At 43.1% G+C, this 12613-nt stretch overlaps 1 non-coding gene across 1 annotated transcript; it reads right to left on the reverse strand.

Moving 5' to 3' along the window:
- Positions 1-9562: 9562 nt before the first annotated feature.
- Positions 9563-9669, reverse strand: LOC131254639 (small nucleolar RNA R71). Its single transcript, XR_009175763.1, has one exon. It is a non-coding gene; the product is annotated as a small nucleolar RNA R71 (small nucleolar RNA).
- Between the last annotated feature and the right edge of the window lie 2944 nt (positions 9670-12613).

The raw sequence follows: 12613 nt of genomic DNA on the forward strand, positions 1-12613 counted from the left end.
ATCCACTCCCTAGATCGACCAAACAATCCATACAACGCTTGTTCATAGCAGAGGAAATCCCTGTAGCGGTAGTAAGCATCACTCCTTGCATAGAAATAGTGCTCAAACCCAAACGCCTAACTGCCACATAAGATATAAGAGAAGTAGTGGATCCTGTATCCACCAACATAGAAACGAGAATACCTTCAATGTGCGCTGTCACCTCAAAGGATCTCGACACCAAGTCAGACATAGGCGCTTCAGCTGAGAGCGCATGAACTCGAGCCTGCTGCTGACGATTCGGTGAAGGAACCATGGGCCGCTGAGGTGGCCTGAAGCTGGGTACTACAGGTCTGAAGGATGGATGAGCTGGCGCTGATCGAAGAGGTGGAGGAGAAATAACCTGAGGCATTGGACGGTTAATCCTCTGCGGTGGAGTAAAACCACTAGCCCGCATACGCGAAAAGTAAAAACTGTCCAAAAGCCCCGTCTTCCCATAATACGAATAGCGAAGTTCAGCTCTCATCTGCTGAGCGGGCGGCGCTGAACGCCTAGGAGGAGAATCTGCTCGTGGCCTCTTGCTGAGAAAAGGTGCACCCTGAAGGTCCGGTCGCGGCCTAGGAACCATCGGTGCTCGCATGCGGGACGACCTGTCCCCATCCTGCTCTGCTCGCAAGGACATGCTCATCAACTCCGCATAAGAAGAAATGCTAGCACAACAAATCTTCGATCAGATCTTAGGCTTCAATCCCTCAGAAAAACACCGCATCCTCATCGGCTGATCACCCAGAATCAAAGGCACATACCGACCAAGCTCAGTGAACCGGTTCTCATACTCCATCACCGACAGCCCTCCCTGGCGGAGGCGAAGGAACTCACTCTCCTTCTCATGTCGGTGCGTAACCGGGAAATACTTCTCGTGGAAGTGTGCCTCAAACGCCTGCCACGACCACTCAAAACCTTCCTCGACAGTGCGAAGCACACTGTCCCACCATAGACTGGCCTCCTTCTCAAACATGAAGGAGGCAATCTCAACCTGCTCAACCTCAGAACAATGCAGCGGTCTTAGCATCTTAGAGATACGATCAATCCAATACTCGGCTTCCTCGGGTCTATGAGAACCCACAAATGTGGGAGGTCGTAAGCGCTGGAATCGCTCAAAAGTACCGCTCACACTAGCGCTCCCAGATGGAGGCATAGGTGAAGCAGGTGGAGTCGCCCCCACTGACTGAGCAAAGATGCCAGCCATGGAAGATAGGAACTGTTGCTGCTGCTGGTGGTGCTGCTGCTACTGAATCTATTGTTAATGCATCAACAGCATCATCTGCTCAAACCTATCAGTAGGTGAAGCAGACGAAGACGCATGGCTCGGCTCAGGAACCGAAGGCGTGACTAGAGGAGCCATAGGTGTCGGCCCAACACCGGCATGAGACGGGCCCGTCTGAGGATCTGACTGGCTATCGCTCAAGGGAGGAACCCCAGCAAGCGACTCAACCAAGGAGAGACGGGCCGAAGACTTCGAACCCTTAGGAGGCATACCCTACATTCAACAGAGGATGCAACCTGTGAGATTCTACGTCCACATAATCCATCCATACAGCAACCACAGCACAACTCCAAGATAAACAACATGCATTCCATTAAACAAAATCATCGCAGTACAAGTAGTGCAGCATTACATGAATCACGACTAGGAAAGCATGTGAACCACAACATCTAACACTTCAAACAACCACAAACAACTACAAACAACTCCAACTACAAAGCCAACAATGGCTACACAAAAGCAAACAACAAACAAAGTAAAGGACGACTACAACGACATCTACTTGTCGAAATCAGGAGATGAAGGTGGGGCACCCTTATCCTGCAAGCAACACAGGATAGACTTCAGAGTTCGAGTCACCTTCTTGAACTTATGCTTCACAAGGGCTCGAAGATCCACAATATCCTGGCGTAGAATAGCCTACCCTTCTTCAAGCCAAACAATACGGGCATCTTTGGCAGCCTGATCTGCACTCTGCTCTGGTGCCACAGGAGGAGAGCTCTCGCTCGTATCCTGTGCCTCAACCTCTTCCTCGTCCTGCTCTGTTTCTTCCTCAATCTCAGCACCACCTTCAGCATAACTCTCCTCATCATCGCTCTCTGACTCATCCTCACTCTCTGAGGCATGTCGACCAGAACCAATCTCCATCTGCTTAAGGGTCGTCAGATTAATATGACGAACCGGAACTGGCTTCTCTGCCCCAAGCCTATAGCCAAACTCATGAGCAAGTTTGCAAATGAGGTGGCCAAATGGAAGCGACTCGGTCCTCCTAGTCAAACGTATGATGAGAATAATCTGGCGCAAGATGTACGTCGGCACACACAACTTCGCTTCTTGCCCCACCTGATACAGAAAATCTACCATCAGGCGCGTACACTTGCTGCGATTGCTCCACCTTAGATATACATTGAACGTACACATGTGGTGAAGTAAACGGAAGTCGTCCGTCATGTAGGTAGCCAGAAGACTCCTATTAGGCTGCCATTCGACCAGACGACCACACAAGGATCGGGTGCGACGATCCCTCTCGCGCATGCTGTTCACATTCTTCTCGTTGGCATGCACTTTACCAAGTGGCACATTCAGGAGCCGGGATATCAAAGCGACGTTGACTATAGCCTCCCGACTGCTACCACAAGGAATCTTGAACTGTAGAGGCACCAGCCAAGGATCACGAATATTGGCATAAAAGGCTTGAACAGTACTTGCATTCGCGTGATACTCACCTTCAAACAAGGGACACCGACCAGCCCCTTCCAGACGCTCCAACAACAAGAACTCGCCATACAGCTGCGGATCAACATGAGCCTCAAAAAGGACTCTACGGCCTTCATAGACTCCATGCGACAACTCCGCCAACAAGGTCCTACCAATGGGAGCTCGAGGATCGAGGTCCCGCTTGGTTTGGAATTCACGAGTGACGGACGTGCTCGCGGCGGCACCTCTCGGCCTCCGTGCACGGGTTGGGCGGCTAGGCCCGGCTTCATCCACGGGAGCTCTCTTCTTCCCCATCAAAGAAAGAAGGGAGGAAATGGAAAATATGGCCGTGATGAACTCAAAGAGGGCCATGAGAAATGAGAGAAAGAGAGAAATAGGAAGGATGGGGAGTTTCCACACACTTGAGATCCCAAAAGAGGACTTGAGAGCCCAAATGAGAAGAAAAGGAAAGGAAAACAGCACAGAAAGATGAAGTTTTGAGATGGGTGGATAGGGTTTGCACGAAAATGGAAGAAGAAGAAGATTTGGAGGAGTTTTGGAGAAGTTTGGAAAAGGACTTAAAAGAAAAGAGAGCTTGGGAGGGAAGTTTGTGAAAGAAGTAGGGTGTAGAAGAAGTTTAAATTAACGAACCCTGGAGGGGTGGGCCACACTAGGACAAAATCACATCGGCCCAAGCCGGCCCGCCCGGCTTGGCCCGCTGATCGGCGAGGCCTCGCCGAGTCGGCAATAACATCGCCGATCTCTGGACCATCCAGCGATGCCTCACTGTTTGGGTGAGGTCCTCCTGATCCCCCATGCTCAAAATGGTGTGGGTCCCCCCTGGGCCCCACTGAAAATGCCTCGATCGGCCCCTTTGCTTGATTCGACGCCTATCGGGCTATTCGGGCAGAAATCTGATTCAAATAGAGATTTCTTGAAAATTTAAGGGTTGAAAAGGGAAGATAGACCATCTAAACTCATTAATAGAAGGTCTAAGAAAGATTTCGGATCACTATGTGTGATCAGGAGAGAGTACAGACTCGATCTCGGTGAACGTTTTCAGTAAACTTTCACCGATAGAAGCTACGGAACACAAACACACAATCTATGATAAACTCGCACCCAAATACACTAAAGTGGCGACAGCATACGGTGTGTGACCATAACCCAGGTCCGGTTTAATCCAAATCATACTCTGATACCAACTTGTAACGCCCTGAAATTCGGGGGTCGAGCATAACTCAGCTCCCGAGTTCCAAAACATAACTTATGCAACATATTGAATGATGGATGTATGTTGTCTATATTAGCGCATAAAACACGGAATAGATTAAGCCAAAATGCAGATATAATTCAGGGATAAGTGAAGAAAGCAAGCGGAAGACTTAAAGAAATATAAGTATGTACATGTGCGAATCCCTAAAATACATACACATACCAGGTCGTAATTCAAGTGTTACTATCAAAATTATAAGTATCAAATTACATCATTTAATTCCCAAAAGAAATCCCAGCAACCCGCACATCAGAACAAGGCTCACTAGAACCCGTCTGAAAACAGCATAAAAGAGAAACCAGCCTCATCATCATCCATCTCCCGCTCTGCCTCCGAAGTCGCATCAACATCTGTAACATCAGCAACTAAGACAGAGTCTGGTGGGTGTTTAACACCACCCCAGAATGTGGGAGTGAGTGATCAACTCAGTGGAATAATAAAGCACAGGTTAACATGTTATCAATTCAATCAAGCAGTAATGATAAAGTAGAATAATCAAACATGTCCTAAGTACTCTTGTTAATGCAAGGATATATGCAGAATGATGCGTGCCCTCATGCGTACACCCTCAGTGTCTTCATCTTACGTTACGCATGACACCACCTCAAAGTGCGCCACATCTACAAAACACATGCAAATGCGGTGCATGAACATGATTACCAAGTTGTTATTAGTCCTTTTCATACAGCAGGATTGGGAAGCTAAGATACCTTCCTCATATCATCATCCAAACAGTGATCCATTCTAGGGTCGTCAGGCCTAGATATCTCATACGATCATATGGTTGTAGGTCGTTGCAAAGGGCTCGTCACCAATCAATGCATGCCTATCACACCTTCGTTACTACACTAAGGCTCGTCCCCTCAATGCGGTATCCAGGCATGCTCAAGGTCACTACAAAGGGCTCGTCACCAATCAATGTAGGCCGACAGCATGAATATAGCGTCCCATACCACCATAATCGGCTCACGAGTTGGGTGCTCACTGGTCACTACGGGGAGGCTTGTCACCCCAGCATAGGCCGATAGCTCGACCACGGTGTCCCATACCACCATGTCTGGCTCATGAGTCTTAGCGGATCAAGGTACCATGGTTAATAGGATTTCATCAGTAAGTCTGGTACCCTAGATTCAAGCAGTAGCGTCCATACATGGTGAAAATACATCAGACAATCGGGTTACTTGAAGAACTCGACCAGCATGAGCGCACGTTGGGTTGAACGACATAGAGTGTGCAGACACTCCGCATGGCCAAACCACTGCCGACAACTCTAATACGACTCAGGTTCGTCTAATCACGTCCTACGTGGCGAAAGCAACCTCAACCACGAACTTAAGGCCGATTACCGATTTCCTGGACTAATGCATAGTCCCACAAACGTTCCACTACAACAGGTAATCATATCTACAATTTAGAATAGCAATGGAACAACAACTCAAATCATATGGTATGTAAGCATCTGAAGAATATCAACTTAACATGGATTTAAGCATAAGTAATACTTGAATTTAAACAACAAGGAATGTAACTTACATGAAGGAAATCATACACACTAGTGGGAGAATTGAGAATCGCTTCTTAACGCCCACAAATAGTATAATATACTACACTTTAGATCATTCAGGCATTTCTTCAAACACTTAGAATACATAGTTCAACATACATGACGTATGTTGAAAACATGCATTTGGACAATTCCTTTTACCAAGGAGTTGCTGCACATACATCTAGCATAAGTACATGACAAATAATCATGGCAATCACATGTTCATATTTTATACGCATACGATACTTTATACAAACACATAGAATACACAAATCTCAATAAATCACATGCATAACAGGAACGCAAAGTAAACATAACATTTGGCATGTGAAATCTCATCCATAATAAGAATAAACCATTAACTGGCATTGAAAGCCTTGAAAACCATAACCTATATGATTAAAGTCCGCACCTTAATCCAGAAAAGAACACCGAACTGATTTCAGACGATATGTCTTCGTCAACGGCGACAGAACAACCTAAGACAAGAATAAAAATGAGATACAACAACACCAAGACTATTCTAAGCTCTAACACAGATTAGGGTTAGGTTAACTTACCCAAAGATGAACTCAGAATCACCGGAATAACGATTCAAAGTGAAGGTTAAAGGATGAAGGAGAACAAGAAAGAATCTAAGATGATTCACCAACTTCTCTCTCACTTTCTCTCTCTTTTCCTCTCACTTAGCTAGGGTTAGGCAATTCGTATGGAAAAGAGAGCTAGGGTTTTAAGGTCTATATATAGGCCAAACATTGATGAAAATAACCCCAGGGCCAAGGTATACTTAGGGTATAACCAAAACCGGCCTCTCACGATCCAACGAAGCACTTCCGGTGGACCTATTACCACGAAAGGTCGGACTTAATCTTACTGACCATGGATCTAGGTCAAGCTGAGTTTTCGTACCGACCGGCTTTACAGATCAGCCGTGGCGGACCACACTCAATTCAACGGTCACTGAATCTCGATCAGGTCCACAAACACAAGGACATGCCTGAGCCACCTTCACTGATCAGAGGGTGAAATTGGATCAGAATCCAACAGTCAGATTGCTTAAAATCATCGCGCAAGCGACACGACTCAGATTTCATAAAATCACATTTACTTTCCAACCGTTCTCACACTCTTCACTCCAAACTTAATCAAATCGACCCAGAATATCCACTGGACTTGATTTTTGAGGTGATGACCAAGTCCAACATGGTGACCGCAACAGCCTAAGATCATCGCTATCGGACTTTCGACGCGTGGTCCAGGTCTGATCCAGAACTTTTAAAAATTCCTAAGAGCAATTGGATTTAGCGATGAATCCCAGATTTCAGAGTAACATAGCACTAACTAATCTACAAGTTTAGAGTCATGCAGATCGAATTTAAAGTGATTGATGCAATTTTCACAAGAAATCGAGATAAGCGGTAATTACCCCAAATAGCTACTAAGGAAAGAATAGCACAAAATTTTCAAGGTCACTACACCATCGGACCCCAACGGATCGTCTGATCCAAGGCTGGGAGGGAAATCCAAAAGAAACATAGTAGGAGTAGATCCAACTATCCAAACGGAAGACTGACGGTTTCAAGAAAATCTTGTGGGCCATCGCAGATGCAATCCAAACTACACCCTCTTGGACCAAAACAATGAAAGGAATCTGATGCAGAGAGTGGATTTACCAGACACTTTGGATGGTGGACCCCACAAATGTCACCGTAGTCAGCAATACACAGACTGCGAGCGTCTGAGAGATCTAAGCAATCTGGTGCATTGAGCATTGAAACAGGACATTAGGGACTTGATCTCGACCATCCAAAATCACGGGATGTGAGTCCTGACTCCGTCTAAGAAGTCGGATCGAAAAACTGGGACGATTAGCCAGCCCAAAGCCGATCCGATGCAAGCTGATTTCCAAGCTTCAACGTACCAAAACAGGGACTGTGTAAGAAATTTTCTAGGTTCGTCTTTACATAAACAAGGTCTGTGAAATGATTGCAACCGACCTAGCCACCTTCCCATCCACTATAAAAAGCTCTTACTGGCACCTAAGAGAGGGGAACGTGAGCAAGAGAGAGAGAGAGAGAGAGAGAGAGAAAGAGAGAGAGAGCAATGGCCAGAGGAGGACAGCAGAGTAGAAGCGTGGAGACGCCATCATTAGGAGTTTTTCTCCCCTTTTCTTAATTAGTTTTGTTTATGTTTTTCCTTAAGAGATTCTAGTTCAATCATGTCTATGGTCGGCTAAACCTCTTAGCTAGGGCTAAGAGGTGAAGCTTGTAGCATGATAGGCTATTTTCTATTGCTTTCATTCATGTTTATATTGAACTCTTTTTTATTCTAGTTTGATTATAAGGAATACTTCTAATTTTTAATGATTTGTTGTGACTTAAATTACAATAGATCTGTGATAGCTTGAGTATGTTCTTTTCATTATTTAGACTATGAATTTAGGAAATCCTGTTATTCACCATCGTCCCTTGGGCATAGTTGGATGATGGAATCCTCCCTAACTCCCACAATTCCCTCAGATGGTTGTGGATTGGTAAATTTTGTTGTTTACCTTGTTTTATGGGTATGGTTTTGTGATGGAATCAACTCTAGTTCTCATACCTCTCATTATTGAGAACTAGATCAAAGGAAGTTCAGATTTGATTTTTAATGAGATATTTTCCAATTGGATGAAGATGGGACTCTGATTCCAGTTGTGTTCGTGAATCAAGCATAGATCTCCCTGATCTCTACAAGTGGATCCTTAGAAACCCTAGTTTCCTACTTTTGAATTTCACAAGTTTTTCATTAAGTTTTCAAAATTTTTCTCTCACATATTCTAGATTAAATTTTCATCTTCTTCTAGTTCTAGTTCTAGTTGCTCTTAGAAAACACACGAGATTAGTCCCTGTGGATTCGACCTCGATCTTATCGAGATTATTACTACATCGCGACCCTACACTTGGGGTTGTGAACAAGTTTTTAGCATCATTGCTGGGGGACTAACGGTTGCATTTTTCTAAGATTATACAGTTTTAGGATTAGTTTAAGATTAGGTTTTTATACTTTCTAATTTTAGGACTAGGTTTTTCTATTTGATTTTAAAAACTAACCTAACTTTCCTGTTTTGTAGGATCCTAATATAAACTTTCTAAATTGGTAGTCTCGTTCTAACTTTTTTGTTTTCTGTATATATATTAGGGTTTGTTTTCTGTTTTTAGAAACTTTCTAATTCTAATATTTTTATTGTTTTCAGAAACTAACTCAATTTCTCATTCTAGATTTTGAAACTTGCTATTTTCTGTTTTTAGAAACTGACTAATTTTGTTTTGTTTTGCAGGATTTTAATTAGGAACTTCTAATTTGGTAACTTCTTTCTAACTTCCTTTCTCTTTTTATTTTTAGATTTCTATTTCCTTTCTCTCTTTTAGGTTTAGGTTAGAATTTGAATTTAAGGGCTGAGAGTGTTTCATGCCCAAGTGGGTCCGTGACAACACTCGACGTCTTTTGAGTAGAAGGGGATTGGTTAAGGGGTTATCTATCCATCATAGGATTAGACACCACTCAAGATCCTCAGATTTAATTGAAATGATGGATGCAAATCATCCAGTAAATCAACAACTTCAACCTAGGGTTGAGGAAGTCCAGGATGAGAATGAGGTGCATGCATCAAGCACCCTCGCATCGTACTTTATGAGATTATTTACAACTGGCAGGGTTGAGTATACCCTCATGCATGGTTTTTCCAGAAAATATAAGACATCTGGATATCAAGCCGGGGGTAATCCAACTCCTTCCAAAATTTCATGGGCTTGAATATGAAAATTCGTATCTACACCTGAAAGAGTTTGATGAGATCATAGCCACTCTATACTTTCCAAACGTGTCCGATGACACAGTCAAGCTGAAACTCTTTCCTTTTTCTTTAAAAGAGAAGGCTAAGACATGGTCGAATTCACTACGTCCTCAATCTATTAGTAGATGTAATGACATGACAAGGGAGTTCATAAAGAAAACTTTCCCGTACTATAAGACGAACACCCTTAGAAAGTTGATGATGAACTTCGCCCAAAAGGAAGATAAAACATTCTTCCAATGTTGGGAGAAGTTCAAGGATCTTGTCAATTCATGCCCACAACACGGTTTTGAAACATGGCGCATCACGAACTTTTTCTATGATAGACTGACATCTCCCATGTGCCAATTAGTCAAGACAATGTGTAATGGGGAATTTATGAATAAAAGTGTTGATAATGTATGGGACTACTTTGATAAGCTTGCTGAAAACACACAATCATGGGATGTCTCCCCAAAATCAAACACCATGTCTAGGCCAACTCAATCCAAAGAGAGGGGAGGAATGTATCTCCCGAAAGAGGACGATGATTCAATGCTAACGTGGCTAATCTCACCAGAAAACTCGAGGCCATGGAATTAAAGAAGGATAAGGCTAAGGAAACTGTTTGCGGTATTTGTGCTTGCAACATTCACACAACTGAAAATTGTCCAACAATACCTGCCTTTTAAGACGTGTTGATTGAGCAATCCAATGTCGTGAATAATTACCAAAGACCTTTCAATGGACCTACCTCCATTACATACAATCCTAGTTGGACAAATCATCCAAACTTTAGTTGGAGGAATGGACAAATTGCTACCCCTCAAGGTTTCTTCAACCAAATTCCAAATCAAGAGAAACCTCAAGAGGATCCGATTCTAAAACATCTTCAAAAGCAAGAGCTTTTCAATCAGGGAATGCTATAAGCCTTTCAAGACCTTACAAAAGCCATACAAGGGCTTGACACAAGGAATACGATTAGGAATAAGGGAAGCCTTCGAGCTCAACCTCTTCCCAATCCAAAACCATAATATGAAGTTAGCATCCTAAGCTCTTTAACCCAAATGGAGCAAGCTAAATCTATCGCCACTCTCAGGAGTGGGAAGACAATTGACAAATCTATTCCGGTAAGGGCTGAAAAGACTAAGGACCCAGAAGAGGATAACGATGATAGACCTAGCAGTGCTCCACAAGAATTAAAATCAGAACTTCAAGGCAAGCTAGTTGCCCAATTCCCCCAATGGTTAGTTGCACTAAAACCTCTCTCTAACTCTCAGGACATTTTAAAGGTGTTGAAACAAGTGAAGGTCAATATTCCTTTACTGGATGCGGTTAAACAAATACCATCATATGCCAAATTTTTGAAAGACTTGTATGCGACTAAAAGACGGCAAAATATTTAAAAGAAAATCTTCTTAACTGAGAAAGTGAGTGCCATCCTAAAGCAAGATGTGCCACAGAAATTCAAAGATCCTGGTAGCCCAACCATACCTTGTGTAATCGCGAACTACTGAATTGACCACGCACTTCTTAACTTAGGAGCAAGCATAAATATGATTCCCTACTGGATCTACAAATAGTTAGGTTTGGGTGAATTGAAACCCACCCTAACCACATTACAACTTCCTGATGTTCAGTTCATGTACCAGGAGGGATAATTGAGGATGTGTTGGTCCAGGTTGACAGATTCTACTACCTAATAGATTTTATCGTCCTGGATATAGAACCCATCAGTAACATGAGCACTCAAATTCTCTTCATTCTTGGTCGCCCATTCCTAACCACTTCAAACATAATTATTAATTACAGGAATGGAGTCATGAGTTGGTCTTTCGGGAATATGACATTGGAGTTGAATATTTTTTTCAACGCAGGTAAATGGTTAGAGGATGATGACAATTTTCACGACATTAACATAATTAACTCTTTCATGAAAAATAGAACACTTTTGACTTTATCCTCTGACTCTCTAGAGACGTGCCTGGCCCACTCCCATGATTTTGATGATGACATAATTAGAGAGATGAGTGTCATGCTTGATACTGTGCCGGTACTTGAAGTTAACTAGTGGAGGCCATAATTTGAAGAGTTGCCCTAAACCAATGTAATACCTCTGCTGTCTAACCTCAATGTACCAAAGCTTGACCTAAAACCTTTGCCCTCTGATTTAAAATATATCTATTTAGGTCAAGATAAGACATACCTGGTGGTGAATTCTTCACACCTTGAGAAAGAACAAGAGAGTATACTCATCTCTACTCTCATTAAGCATAAGGGAGCCCTTAGATGGGAGATTGCAGACTCAAGGGAATTGACCCTTCGGTTTGTACTCACCGCAGTTTTCTTGAGGATAATATGAAGACCACTCGGCAACCACAACATAGACTAAATCCAAACACAAAGGAAGTGGTTAAGGTCGAGGTTCGTAAGCTGTTGGATGTGGGTATCATATACCCTATATTTGATAGCCAATGGGTGAGTCCAACTCCGGGGGTTCCTAAGAAGTTCGAAATCACCATCGTAGTCAATGCCAACAATGAACTCGTGCTAACTAGAGTTACTACTGGTTGGAGAATGTGCATTGACTACATGAAGTTGAATACTGTCATCAAGAAGGACCACTTTCCTTTGCCCTTCATCGATCAAATTTTGAAAAGGCTAGCTAGTCACTCATGTTATTATTTCCTTGGCGGGTATTCTAGCTATAACCAGATAGAGATAGTTCCTGAAGATCAAGAAAAAATAACATTCACACGTCCTTTTGGCACCTTTAGTTACCGAAGGATGCCATTCGGACTATGTAATGCTCCCACCACTTTTTATCGATTCATGATGAGCATTTTTTCTGACATGGTGGGGTAATAGCTAGAGGTCTTCATGGATGACTTCTCTGTTTTTGGTCCATCCTTCAGCGATTGTTTGGAGGATCTTAAATGTGTGCTGAAGCGATGTGAAGAAAAGAATTTGGTACTCAATTGGGAGAAGTGTCATTTCATGGTTCGTAAGGGAATTGTCCTTAGACATATCATCTCGTCCTAGGGAATTGAGGTAGATAAGGCTAAAAGTGATCTTATCTCTAACCTACCTCTACCCAAGAACATACGAGACGTGCGTTCCTTCTTAAGACACACCGATTTTTATAGAAGATTCATAAAGGACTTTAGTCTTCTCTCTCGTCCTTTGTGTAATCTACTTCAAAAGGATGCACCATACGAGTAGACTGAGAAATGCCAGGAAGCTTCACTTAGCTTA

The sequence above is a fragment of the Magnolia sinica genome, chromosome 8, assembly GCF_029962835.1.
Source record: "Magnolia sinica isolate HGM2019 chromosome 8, MsV1, whole genome shotgun sequence".
In the NCBI taxonomy this organism is placed as follows: domain Eukaryota; kingdom Viridiplantae; phylum Streptophyta; class Magnoliopsida; order Magnoliales; family Magnoliaceae; genus Magnolia; species Magnolia sinica.